Here is a 13,779-nt window from a genome sequence, read left to right as displayed (position 1 = left end):
AGGGTTGAAATTAGCAGTCTAGTTAAGACACATCAACCAATAAACCTGCTTTCAAAAGGAATAAGGGAAGCTGAAGGAAGAGTGTTCTTCTTTCAACTTCCTGCAGTGAAGACAGTGCCAAAAGTTGAGTTAACCTACTTTGACTTCAGTTATGCAATTAATGTAGCTGAAGTTGTGTATCATAATTCTATTTTGTCCTGTAGCGTAGACGTATCCTCAGAGTAAAACCAAGGAACCTTAGTCAAGTGTCCATACTAAGGAGTAACTAGTACGTGGCTTTCTCAGTGCTCTGGTAGGAGCAGCTGGCACACTGGTAGCTCTGGAATCTGAATGAAATATTTTTAAGGTGGAGGACTTAGAAGAGGAGGAGGAAAGGGAATATGCTATTAGAAATCAGAGGATGGGGCCCTTCTAGGGTGTGGTTCAATCCACACTCAGTCAGCTGGGAAAGTGCCATGGAAATAACAATTTTGTTGTAGAACAGAAAATAGAAGTGGCAGAGAACTCCATGGAAGAAAAGAAACAGACAAATTAATGATAGTCATGAACCCTCTAAAAGACAATTTGCATTGCAAAAAGCTTAAAGGTAGATGATTGTTTCCTTCTTTACCCATAAGATATTACCTAGAAGATATTTTCAGATCTATTAGCAATTCTGCCATTTAACATTTAAATACACAAACACACACACACACACACACACACACACACACACACACACAAAGCTATACGAGGCCTGGAACTAATTATTACACAGCTGCATATAAAGAACTAGATGCAGTAGTCATTCCAGGAACAGAGACAAAGAGTATACTCAGGAATTAGGTTTCTCATAGAGAACATCTGTCTGCCTAGAGTACTTTAATAGCCACACCAGCCCAGTGAAGGAAAGCCCAATAGTTAACACTTAAGAAGATCCTGAGTACCCCAGGAATGATTACTATAGTTGCTGAGACTTGGCTTGAGGCTATCTGCCATGTTCTTTGCTGCACAGCACGACCATAGTAACTGAAAATCCAAAATTTGTCATATCACTCAATTTATAATGTGCATATTGCTGAAACCATGTTAAAATTAGTAATGTAAAATATAAGAGAGTGATTTTGTCACCTAAATATTCATTTAATAAATAATATACATACAATTGTATAACATTTTACAGTATATGCTTCTGGTTATTATTAGAATGCCTTTCTAGAGGAATTAGTGAAAAATATACAATACATCATTACATCAAGCAGAAATTACAGCCCTCTAGCCTATCTTTAAGAATATAAAAAACAACAAATAGTTTCACGAGGCATACCGGAGTGGTCGACAAAGGCTTCCCTTGTCTACCGCGGCACGTCTAGACTGCCCCGCTGTGCCAATCAGCTGATCGTTGGCACAGCGCGGTGGCCATTTTGATGTAAATAAAGCGGCGATCATTTAAATCGCCACTTCATTTTGCTGTCTAATAAACTCATCTACATGGCTCCGTTGACTGAGCCATGTAGTCTAGACATACCCTGGGGCTCCCCACCACCCTATCCTGCTATGCCAGACAATGCACAGAGTTGAGGTAACTGCCCTTTCTCTGCAAAGCAATGCAGACACTGAACCACTTCAGCTCTGGGAGGATGCAGTTTAAGGGTTCAACATTGAAAAAATCATCCACAAAAGGGATAAAAAGCTCAAATAAATCTTTCTTCATGGAAAAGTTTTACACATGGAAAGCTTATGAGGATGGTTGTCTTCTTTATCAATGAAAGAGAGATATATACAGTGGTTGCTTCCCCTAGGTAAAAATTATGTACATTAGGCCTGATAATAAAACTTACTTTTGTTTACTAAGTACAGATGATAGGATTTAAGTGGTTGCAATTGAAAACAGATGGATCAAAGTAAGTGACTAAATTAAAATGATTAGATAATTCACAGCAAGTTCTTATACACTAAGAAACTTATTACATGCAAATTCTTAACATAAAAAGCCGTTTTTATTTCAGGCAAACACTTCAAGTCAGAGATGATCTTTTACCCTTACTTGGGTCTCCACTGTAGCCCATTAAAGTTCTTTTGTTTTTCTTAGGGTATGTCAAGCATTTTCCAAGGCCACCAAAGACAAAGAGCTGATAGCTTTCCATTGCTTAAAAAGACTTTCCCCCAGGATGGGATTCTTTTGTTTGACATCTTCCCTCCTGTGGAAAAACACTAGGTTCAAAATGAATTACAGTACCAAGTCACACTTCTTCCTCAACCGACTGTTTTCTGGACTTACAGGACAAACAAGGGTGTTTACAGGTTGTTGAGTTGATCACCAAGCCAGTAGGCTTCTGGGGCACCAACAGTGGTTCCTATTAGCACATTTAAAACTATAAGCAGATTCACACTTCATATTTCTAACTTCACAAACAAGAATGATACATGCACAAAAATAGGATATGCAGAGTCATCAAATTGTAACATTAAAATTGATAGGTAACATCACATATTTTGTTTAAAGCATCTTCAGATTATGAATATTCATATTCACCAGCCAATTTTCATAAGGCATGGGGGTGGGGGTGTAACACACTAGGAATTGTAGAAAATGAGTAAGAGGGGCAAAGGAACACAAACAAATCTATAGCCAATAGTGTTAAGGATAGTAAAAAGGTGTTTTTAAAGTATATTAAGAGCACAAATACTATTGGTTCTTTTTTAAACAATGGTACTGGTCCATTACTCAGTGGAAATGGTACAATTATCAATAATAGTGAAGAAATATTTAATAATTTTTCTCTTCCGTATGTGAGGAAAAGGCAAATTATATAACTCCACTATATCGTGGAGATTTTTAAAAGAGCTGCCTTAGGAGTTCATTGATCTGTTAACATTGGTTTTCAAAAAAGTTTGAGAACACTGTGATAATTCCAGAATGCTGGAAGAAATGTTATATTGTACTAATATTTAAAAACAGGAAATTAGATGATTTAGGTAATTATAAACATGTCAGTCATACATTGTTCCTGGCTAAGATAGTGATATGCTAAGATAGGACTCAGATAACAAAACATTTAAGAATTGTAACATAATTAATGCCTACCAATATGGGTTCATGGAAAATAGAACCTGTGCAACTAATTTGAAATATTTTGATGACATCAAAATTTTGGTTGCTAAAGGTAATCATGTTGATTGAATATATTTAGCCTTCTGTACAAAGTGCATGATTTGGTGCCCAACACATTTTGATTTAAAAAAAACCAGAATATAAAATTAACATGGTGCACTTTAAATGGATTAAAAGCAGACTAACTGATAGGTCTCAAAATAAAAGAGTTATTCTTGTGCAGATGTGTTTCCAATGGATTTCCCCAAGGATCAGTTCTTGGTCCTATACTATTGAATTTTTTTATCAATGACCTGAACATAAAATCATCATTGATAAAATCATAGATGACACAAAAATTGGTGGGGGAGTAATAAATAATAAAGAGGACAGGTCACTGATATAGAGCAATCTGGGCACTTGGTACACTGGGATGAAGCAAACAATATGTGGTTTAATATGGCTACATGTAAACATGTAAACCTAGGAACAAACAGTACAGGCCATACTTACAGGATGGAGTCTCTATCCTGGAAAGCAGTGACTCTGAAAAAGATTTGGAACTCTTGGTGAATAATGAAGCTGATCTTGAGCTCCAAGTGTGATGCTGTGGCCAAAAAGACTATTGTGATCCTGGGATGCTTGAACACTTTAAGAAGCATGTTGAAAACATAACTTTCAGTGAAGAATGCTCAATAAATTTAGCCTAACAAAGAGAAGGAGAAGAGTGACATGACTAAGGGCTATAAGTACCTACATAGAAAACAAATATTTAACTATGGACTCTGCAGTCTTGCAGAGAAAGGTGTAACATGATCAATAACTAGAAGTTGAAGGAAGACAAATTCAGTCTGGAAATAAGACACATTTTTTTTAACCATGACGGTATCAAGACCATTGGAATAACTTACCAAGTGTCATGGATTCTCCATCAGTGGCCAATATTGGATATTTTTCTAAATGATATGCCCCAGGAATTTTTTCAGGGAAGCTCTGAATCCTGTGTTACACAGGAAGTCATATGAGATGATCACAATGTTCCCTTCTGACCTTGGGAACCTATGAAGATTTTCTTCAAAAATCTACAGTACTAAATAAGAAAGGAATGTGGCTAATTGAAAACCTGAAGGGCATGTTCTTCCTTTCTGAGTGAACCTGAGGAAAAGGCATTCCTCTTCGGCTGAATATATTCGTATTTTGAAAGTACTATCAGGTACATGAGCTTTAGGGCCCAGTTCTTAGCAGGAATACATTGGTGTAGCTCCATTGAACTGAGAATCTGGCCCCAAATAGTTAACCTATGGAACATATTTAAAACACCACTAACATTTTAATAAATTAAGTTGAAGGGAAAAATGCTGTTCACTTAGGGCTATTAAAGAAATGGTGTGGCATAACATACAAAACCACCTGCTTCTTATCTTTTTCTGCATTTAATGTATGAGCAGTATGAGAATACTGACTGTCTCCAGATGTCAGAGCATTAAGTAGATTTACTACTGTGTTAATGTGTAGTAGAAGGCACTATGTCCTTGTGTACTCTATGTTCTCAGAAAAGTATTATGCAGCAGTTTGAACAGTGTTGCAAAATAAATTCAATTTTAATTCAAAGAGCACAATGCTTACTATAATTATTGTATTTTTTCATGTTTAAGTCAATCAAAATGTCATTTTAACATGTATTTGAAACTGCTACAGAATCTCTACTTTGCTGCATTGGAATACTAAAGAATTCAGAGTATAGATTAAGATTACTGTGACATACATGGGGGGCCTTGTCTAAAAGTTGAAATTTTAATTACATTATTTTTATTTAATTTAGATGAAGCCAATATTATTAATAACTTGCACATTTACTTGGCATTGCTCAGTTCTTACTAAGGGCTTTTTATAAAACAAAAGAAAAATGTACACACTTTATTTAAATTACTGTATTTTTCAAAAATACAGACTTACAAGGGGTCAATACCCTCTGCTTGCTACACTCACCTTCTCCCCTCTCTCTGGCTGCTATTGTTTTGTTAAGAGAGCCTGTTGATGCTGCTGACATGATGTCATCATTCTGTTGTCCAGCAAGAACATTCTGTTGTCCATCAGGAAATCTTTTTTCTCTATATAGAGAGATTTTATAAGTTAATTTTTATTTCGGATTTATTTAAGAAAGAGATTGTTAACATTTTTCCATTTAATTTTTTTTAATGTTTTTTAGATGGGCATTCATAGAACCATAGAATCAGGGTTGGAAGAGACCTCAGGAGGTCATCAAGTCCAACCCTCTTCCTAAAGCTGGACCAGCCCTACTAAATCTCCCCAGCCAGAGTTTTGTCATGTCAGGTCTTAAAAATTCCATCAAATCTATTTTTTTCCTTCATCCCTACAAACTCTTATCACTTGCTATGTATTAACAAAATAAAGGCTATAGTCACCTTGGTTTCCAGTAACATTTTGTACCTTGGTATGAATGTGTACCAATGATTGCCCTCATTCTACCAAATTTTTGTGATGCCTATTGTACCAATATCCTCCTTTAATATGAGCACTCTAGTTCACCCATCTTTTTACACTTCTAGCATTTGTGTATAAGCACTTCAAAAATTGTCAATATTTATCTGTCTGCCATTTCCTGAAGTGTTACACTCTTTTTCATTTGATCATTCTCATCTGATTTTACCCGTATTTTATCATCTTCCATCCTCTCCTCCTGACTAGAACATAGATAATCTCTATTTATACAACCTCCCCTAAGAGATGTCTCTGTCCATTCCATGTGCTTCTCCACACCCATCAGCTTTCCCCCAGCTCTTAGTTTAAAAAACTGCTCTATGATCTTTTTAATGTTAAGTGCCAGCAATAAGGTTGCATTTTGGTTTAGGTGGAGCCCATCCTTCCTGTATAGACTCCCCTTATCCCAAAAATGTCCCTACTTCCTAATAAATCTAAACCCCTCCTCTCTACACCATCATCTCATCCACGCATTAAGACTCAAAAGTTCTGCCTGCCTACATGGCCCTGCACATGGAACTGGAAGCATTTCAGAGAATGCTACCATAGAGGTCCTGGATTTCAGTCTCTTTCCTAGCAGCCTAAATTTGGCCTCAAGAACCTCTCTCCTACCCTTCCCTATGTCATTGGCACCTACATATACCACGACCACCTGCTCCTCCCCAGAACTACACATAAGTATATCTAGATATCTCAAGAGATCTGCAACCTTTACACCAAGCAGGCAAGTCACCATATGGTTCTCCTGGTCATCACAAACACAGCAGTCTATATTTCTAATTACTGACTCATTCAGTGTTGAGGACTGTACTTGATTTGGTGATTTTGTCCTTTTTATGTTTGGTTTTATGAGACACAATCCCATTCCAGGCACATCCCATTTTTCTGGTACAACCTAACCTTTACCTTGCTTTAAGTTATAATAACTTAAAGGGAAATGAATACTGAATTTGGTGGTTCTAGCTCTTGCAGTTTAGGAGGAGTTCTTGCTTAAGCAGCCAGATACACTCTCAACAATATATAGTTGCTAATAATATATAGTTTTCTTATATATATAGGTATTTGTAATACCTAGGAAGCCATTTTGCTCAGCACTGTAAAAACAGCTAATCTGAGAACAATCCCTGCCTTAAAGAGATCCCAATCTATGCTATACATAATACACAACAGTTGATTAAAGAGGCAAACAAAGGTGAGAAAGGGGATTAAATTTTAGCCAGGGGATAAAATGGTGTCCTTGGCCTCTGTTTGTCAGAGGCTGGAGAGGGATGGCAGGAGACAAATCGCTTGATCATTGTCTTCGGTCAACCCTCTCTGGGGTACCTGGTGCTGGCCACTGTCGGTAGACAGGATACTGGGCTAGATGGACCTTTGGTCTGACCCAGTACGGCCGTTCTTATGTTCTTATGTTATGTTATGAGAAGACATGTGAAATGTTTGAATAACTTAGTAGTCAGTGATGATCAATTATTTATAGACCATCAATAGTATGCTTGACACTGTGTAGAACAAGAGAGGAATATGATGTGTCTGCCCAGGATGGAAATTCAGAAATTGTGAGAGCTGGTTGAGAGAGAGAAATGAACATATCATACTCTATGTGGGAAAGCTAATACTATTGTAGAAATCCCTTTTCAGTTGTCCAACGTGATGGAGACCTGGGGCCCGTTCAAAATTCATATTTTGACAAGAGAAAAAATGCTTAGAGGGGTTTTAGAAGAGGCCTGACCAAATCTAGATATACTCAGATAGCCTATGTATGAGAGATGATATCTGAGTTATCTAACCCATAGAAAGGTGATCATTAAACACTCAATATCTATGTGGGTGCTCATATAACTATGAAAAAAATGGTTTAGAGAGCAGGAGTAGCTGCCTTGGATCAGGGAAGGTATATCTGGCTTTCCAGTCTGATTGAATGGAATTAAGAAATAGATCCTGGAGGCACTAGGGAGAGCTCTGGACAACAATGAAAAGCTGATATAGCAAATGAATATGTCAACTTGACAATAGGATTCAAAGCGGGGATTGTTTTCAAGAGATGTAGGCTAATAAACTGAAAATGCCATATCTAGTTTTGAATATGGAAGTCCAATCCAGAGATGTTAAGCAAGCCATTTTAATTTTGATTCAATTTTTTATGTTTTATTAATTCTTTCTTTATTAAATTAGCCACACACTGGTAAACTTAACACAAACAGCCCCAAGTGGAAGATTCTAATGTGCCAAAGGGCAAAGAGTTCTTGGAACATCCCTTCCTTTAACAAGGGGCACAGATAAATGTAAGTTGTGTTGCCATCAGGAAGACAACTCAGCTGGGAGAAGCTGAAACAAGATGAGAGCTAGAAGGGATGTCGCTCATGTTCAGATTTACTCTTGTCTGTGTAGTAAATTTCTGGTTCACTATTACCTTCTATGTAATAATCTGAAGAGTTAAAAAAGGTTAACCAAACCAGCCATCTACCTAACAGAAAGCCAGGGACTCGATGCCACAGAGTGGGGGCCCTTTTGATGTATTATAAATAGAAATTGAAATACAGCCCATAAATAAATCATTTAACTTCTTTAGGCACAATCAAGCAACCATTAATTCATCTGTAACATTCTTGAGGGGCTATAGACAGCCAGAAAATTTAGATTCTCAGGAATGGGAGAGCAGGGCTAAGGACAGTGGGGCCATGACTCAAAGTAGAAAGACATCTTTCTTGCAGATGGTGAGCACCAGTGTTCCAAGAGGAATCCGAACAAAGAAAGCGAAGCAGGTTCCTTCAAGACCAGGAGCAGTTGGTAGAGAGCTTTGCAGTTTGCTTGATAGAAATTCTTCTATATTACAAAAGACAAAAACATCTGCCTTCTTTGTTATGTTTTATAATACATAGTATTTATTCAATATCATATATATAGTAGCCCAGGGTACGTCTACACTACAGCGCTAGTTCGAACTAACTTAGTTCGAATTAGTTAATTCGAACTAAGCTAGTTCGAACTAACGCATCTAGAACTAAAAACTAGTTCGAACTAGCGTTTTGCTAGTTCGAACTAGCAAGTCCACATTGAGTGGACTCTGAACAGGGCTTAAGGATGGCCGGAAGCAGTGCCGGCAGGGCATAAAAGGAGGACTTAGAGCGTGGAGATGCTGTCTCAGGCTAGCCGAGGGCTGCGCTTAAAGGGTCCCGACCCCCACCCCGGACACACAGTTCTAAGGGGTGCCCCGCTTGCAAAGAAGTTCTGGCTTGGAGTGCCCTGAGTGCCCACACTGGGCACATCACACCACTCGGCCATCAGCCCGGCTGCACTTGCCGCAGGCTGCCATCTGGGGAGAGGGGGCAATTGGGGGGCTGCAGGAGAGCTTCCACCCCCAGAAGCCCGCAGAGCCAGCCCAGTCCTCCCCATCGGGGGCTCGTACCCCATTCCTCCCTCACCTCTTTCCACTTACCCTTCCTTAGCCCCCCTTCTTATTGATGTACAAAATAAAGATAACGTTTCTTCCAACATTGACTCTGTCTTTATTGAAAAAAAACTGGGGGAGACTGGGAAAAGGAGGTGGGAGAGGGGAAGAGAAAGGCTGGGAGAGGGGAGGGCAACTAACATGATCAGGGGTTGGGAACAGGTCCCAGATGAAGAAAGGCTACAGAGACTGGGACTGTTCAGCTTAGAAAAGAGGAGACGGAGGGGGGACAGGATAGAGGTCTCTAAAAGCAGGGGTTGGGTGGAGAGGGTGCATTCAGAAAAGTTCTTCATTAGTTCCCATAATAGAAGGACTAGAGGACACCAAAGGAAAGGAATGGGTAGCAGGCTTGAAACTAGTAAGAGAAAGTTGTTGTTGTTGACAAAGCAAATAGTTAACCTGTGGAACTCCTTGCTGCAGGAGGCTGTGAAGGCTAGAACTAGAACAGAGTTTAAAGGGAAGTGAGATAAAGTGATGGAGGTTGGGTCCATGGAATCCTATTAGCCAGAGGGTAGGAGTGGTGTCCCTGCCCAAAGTTTGTGGAAGGCTGGAGAGGGATGGCACGAGACAAATGGCTTGGTCATTGTCTTCGTGTCCATCCCCTCCAGGGTCCCTAGGGTTGGCCGCTGTTGGCAGACAGGCTACTGGGCTAGATGGACCTTTGGTCTGACCCAGTACGGCCATTGTAAGCTCAGGGCTCAGTGTCGGGGGTCTCAGTGGACCCCCTTGATTTTCATGCACACCTGCTCCTGGGTGGCCAGGCTGGCAGCTCTCCTGCCCTAGACGGCCACTTTCCTGTGCCTAGTGCGGAGATCGTGGACGAGGTCCACAATGTCCGCACTAGCCCAGGAAGGTGCCCGCCTCTTGCGGTCCAGGGCAAGCTCCCGGGAGCCGCCAGCCTGGTCCCGGCAAGAGGGGGTGGGCTGGGGGGCATCGGGTGGGTGGCTCTGTGCCGTGCCAGGTGCAGGGTCTGCTAGCTGGGTGCTGGCAGGCTTGCACCTGGCACGGGCACCGTAGCCAGCCCGTGCCCCTTTAAGGGGTCCGGGGCCGGGAGGGGGGCATAGAGTTTCCCTGGTGTTGGCCAGAGTGGCCACCAGGGAAACCTGGGGAGGGCTAGCCTCCCACTAGTTCGAACTAAAGGGCTACACAGCCCTTAGTTCGAACTAGCTAGTTCGAACTAGGCGTTAGTCCTCGTAAAATGAGGTTTACCTAGTTCGAACTAAGCGCTCCGCTAGTTCGATTCAAATTCGAACTAGCGGAGCGCTAGTGTAGCACCTATTAAAGTTAGTTCGAACTAACGTCCGTTAGTTCGAACTAACTTTGTAGTGTAGACATACCCCCAGTGTCTGAGAGTCTGTAACACCGAAATGCTGGCTGTTCCCTCTGAGGGGCGCTGTTGCCTGAAATGCTGGCTCTTTCCCTCTGGGCGGCACTGTTGCTGAAATGCTGGCTGTTCCCTCTGGGCGGCCCATGCTGCATGGGGAGAGCAGGACCCAAACGGCCGCTTGCACCGATTGCTCCCCCACGGCGGCCTGGCTGAGCAGCTCAGAAGTCAGCCGAGCACCACAGTGGGAGGGGAAGAGGGGGCGGGGTGGTGACATGCGGCATGACAGCGGCTCCAGGCCCCGCCCCCTGGCCATGAACATCATCGCCCCACCCCCCTTTGCATCCCGCAGTGGCTCTCGTCTGACTTCTGCGCTGCTCAGCCAGGCCACCGCATGGGAGCAAGTGGCATAAGTGACCGTTTGAGCTCTGCACCCCCCCCATGCAGCACGGGGAGTGCGGAGCCCAAATGGCCATTTGGGCACCGCGGTCCCCCGAGTGAGGTGCAGGAGGAGGAGGAGAAGTGAAAGAGAGACAGAGAGATAGGCAGGAGGTGGAGGAGAGCTGGGGGGGGAGGAAGAAGGAGTAGGAGAGAGAGACGGAACGAGAGACTGGAGGCTCAGGAGAGAAGACTGATGTGGAGGAGAGACCTGAAAATCCTGTCTTATGATGGGCTAATTGGCTAGTTTATAATAATAATTCAAGTACAGTCCATCGACGGAGCCATGTAGTCTAGATACACCCCATCTTATCAACCATCATAGTTCTATGTGCTCATTTATTGAAAGTGTAACTATCTATTTTAATAATAAGTTACTAGGATTTTATAGGTTATCCTGAGAAACTGTACTAATATAATATTTTTGCAACTTTGATTCCCAGGAAATCTTGCATATGAAACATTAGCTGATGTACACAAAGAAATCCAGGTATAAAAGAGGCAAATAATTCTCAATCTATAAAGTTTAGTAGGCCAACTTTTATTATGAGAAAGAACAAGTGTTTCTTGTCTGTTATCATAGAATAATTTAAACTTAAGAGAAAGTTAATGTTATTATATGAAAAAATAAATATCACAAAATGATGATAATGGACAGTAAAGTACGCTAAATTTAGCTGCATGCTGCAGCTCCATTGATTTATGGAACTGCATCAGAAATTAATTTGCCCCATTATACCTAAGCAAATGTTCTACTAATAATGTAATTTAAAGTTCAACTCTGGTTGGTAGCACCGACTTTTCTTTACTGTCACCTACCTTTCTTGTGCCTCCTTAACACCCTTATGGTCAACACGGAACACAGCTGCTAAGATTATTTTCCTTGTTGGTCACTTTGTCCAAATCACCCTCCTTTCTGTGCATCCCTTTACTTGCTTGCCATGTTACCACCACATCCATGTTAGGCTTTTTGGCTTAAGCTTCTAGGTTCTTCATAATTCTCATCTTTGCCAACTCACATCTCTTAACATACTACCCCCTGCCTCTCTCACTTCACAGTGATGATGGAGTAGGGGATTTCATGTCAAATATATCAGTGCTTTTTATTTAAAAAAAGAGAATGTTCTCAGAAGCTATAGGAAACAAACATGGAGGTGTTCAATGGATGAAAAATAATTAAGAAATTGGACACAGTTTTGTGTTTCTAAGTGATTTTATATAACAGTGAATGTAGTACCGACTTTAGAAACTAGAAAAAATGCTGTTTCCTTTAAGACAAAAGTTTTAAGGGCACATTCTCCAGCCTAGTTCAGCAGGCTTCTATATTAGCTGAGTCTTGGTATACCTAGCATGATCACAGTCCTTTATCTTATATTTTCTATGAAATAACTGACATAGAAATATATGTATTTGTCACAAAGAGACTTTCCTATTTAGAAGGGAAATAGTCCAGTTCAGCTGTATTGAACAAACTGCCTTCCAATGGGGCCTCGGCAGAAGTTCAGGGGGAGGAAGCACAGAAGGCATCAGCAGAAGAAGGAAGGCACAAGTGGCAGTTCACTGGGAATTGCTGTGTGAGTCCCCCCTGCCACACTTTGGGTACGTCTACACTACAGCGCTAGTTCGAACTAACTTAGTTCGAATTAGTTAATTCGAACTAAGCTAGTTCGAACTAGCGCATCTAGAACTAAAAACTAGTTCGAACTAGCGTTTTGCTAGTTCGAACTAGCGCGTCCACACTGATTGGACGCAGGGGGGCATTTAAGGGCAGCTGAAACCGGTTCTGGCAGGGCATCAGGTCAGCAGTTGCTTTGTGTGGCTGCTGTCTGAGGCTATCTGAGGCTCGTGCTTAAAGGGACCCCCCCTGGACAGCCGGTTCTCAGCTTTTCCTGCTTGCTTGCCAACCTCGCCGAGGGACAGCAAAGCGTCGGTCTCTGTGCCCGTCTGTGTCGGTGCTTCCCTTCGGGGGGGCCGCCGCAGGTGGCAACATGGAGCCACGGCTCGCCCTGCACCTTCTGGTGCACGTTCTGGACTTGCTGCTGCAAGCCTGCCAGCAATGGCTCGAGGCTGCCTGGCACCACCTGGGGAACGTCAGCCCCCTGCCTCTCCGCCTGGCCGCCCTGGGGGCCGTGGAGGAGCCGCGGCGGCGCCCCGGCACCGGCGTGCCCCGCCGCATCTGGCGTCTGGACACCAGCAGCGACTGGTGGGACCGCATCGTCCTGGAGCACTGGGACGACCGACAGTGGACCCAGAACTTTAGGATGAGGAGGGACACCTTCCTGGAGCTCTGCGAGTGGCTCGCCCCTGCCCTGCAAAGAAGGGACACTCGCATGAGGCCCGCCATCCCCCTCCAGAAGCGGGTGGCCATCGCCCTCTGGAAGCTCTCCACGCCGGACAGCTACCGATCCGTCGGGAACCAGTTCGGCGTGGGGAGATCCACTGTCGGAGCAGTGCTCATGCAGGTACGGCGCTCGTCGGCCACCGAGCCGGGGGGGAGGGGGGCTGCGAGGAGGGGATGGGCCGCCCCAGGGACAAAGGGGGGGGCGGGAGGAGGCGAAAGCGCCCCGCACCGGAGGGGTCGGGCTGTCCCGGCCGTACTACACGCCGCCAGGGGGGTTGCTTCCGGGAGTGGGGCGCGGGGCACTGCCAGGGCACGCACGCTCCCAGCCACCCGGGCGCCCCACTGATTGACGCTTTGCTGTGTCTCTCTCCGCAGGTGGTCAAGGCCATCAACCGGGTGCTGCTCCGCAGGGTGGTCCGCCTCGCCAACCCGGATGCCGTCATCCGGGGATTCGGCGCCCTCGGCTTCCCCAACTGCGGGGGGGCCATCGACGGGACGCACATCCCCATCCGTGCCCCGGAACACCAGGCGTCCCGGTACGTGAACCGCAAGGGGTACTTCTCCGTCATCCTGCAGGCCGTATGTGACCACCGGGGACAGTTGACGGACATAAATGTGGGCTGGTCCGGCAAAGCACACGACGCCCGGGTGTA

The 13,779-nt window shown here is 43.4% G+C and overlaps 1 long non-coding RNA gene across 3 annotated transcripts in view; it reads right to left on the bottom strand.

The window, feature by feature from the left end:
* Positions 1 to 1,162: 1,162 nt before the first annotated feature.
* Positions 1,163 to 13,779, bottom strand: part of LOC106732616 (uncharacterized) — a 39,989-nt gene continuing 27,372 nt past the window's right edge. The window contains exons 3-5 of one of the 3 annotated variants that reach the window (XR_001368859.3): positions 5,063 to 5,184; positions 3,587 to 3,779; positions 1,163 to 3,387 (exon numbers count right to left, since the gene is read on the bottom strand). This is a non-coding gene — a long non-coding RNA (uncharacterized LOC106732616). The remainder of the gene's footprint in view (positions 3,388 to 3,586; positions 3,780 to 5,062; positions 5,185 to 13,779) is intronic. The other 2 variants (XR_012902568.1, XR_012902569.1) reach the window with 2 other exon arrangements.

Source organism: Pelodiscus sinensis, chromosome 3, assembly GCF_049634645.1.
Source record: "Pelodiscus sinensis isolate JC-2024 chromosome 3, ASM4963464v1, whole genome shotgun sequence".
NCBI lineage: Eukaryota > Metazoa > Chordata > Testudines > Trionychidae > Pelodiscus > Pelodiscus sinensis.
The sequence above is the reverse complement of the archived record's forward strand: the minus strand, read 5'-3'. Positions and strand labels throughout refer to the sequence as shown.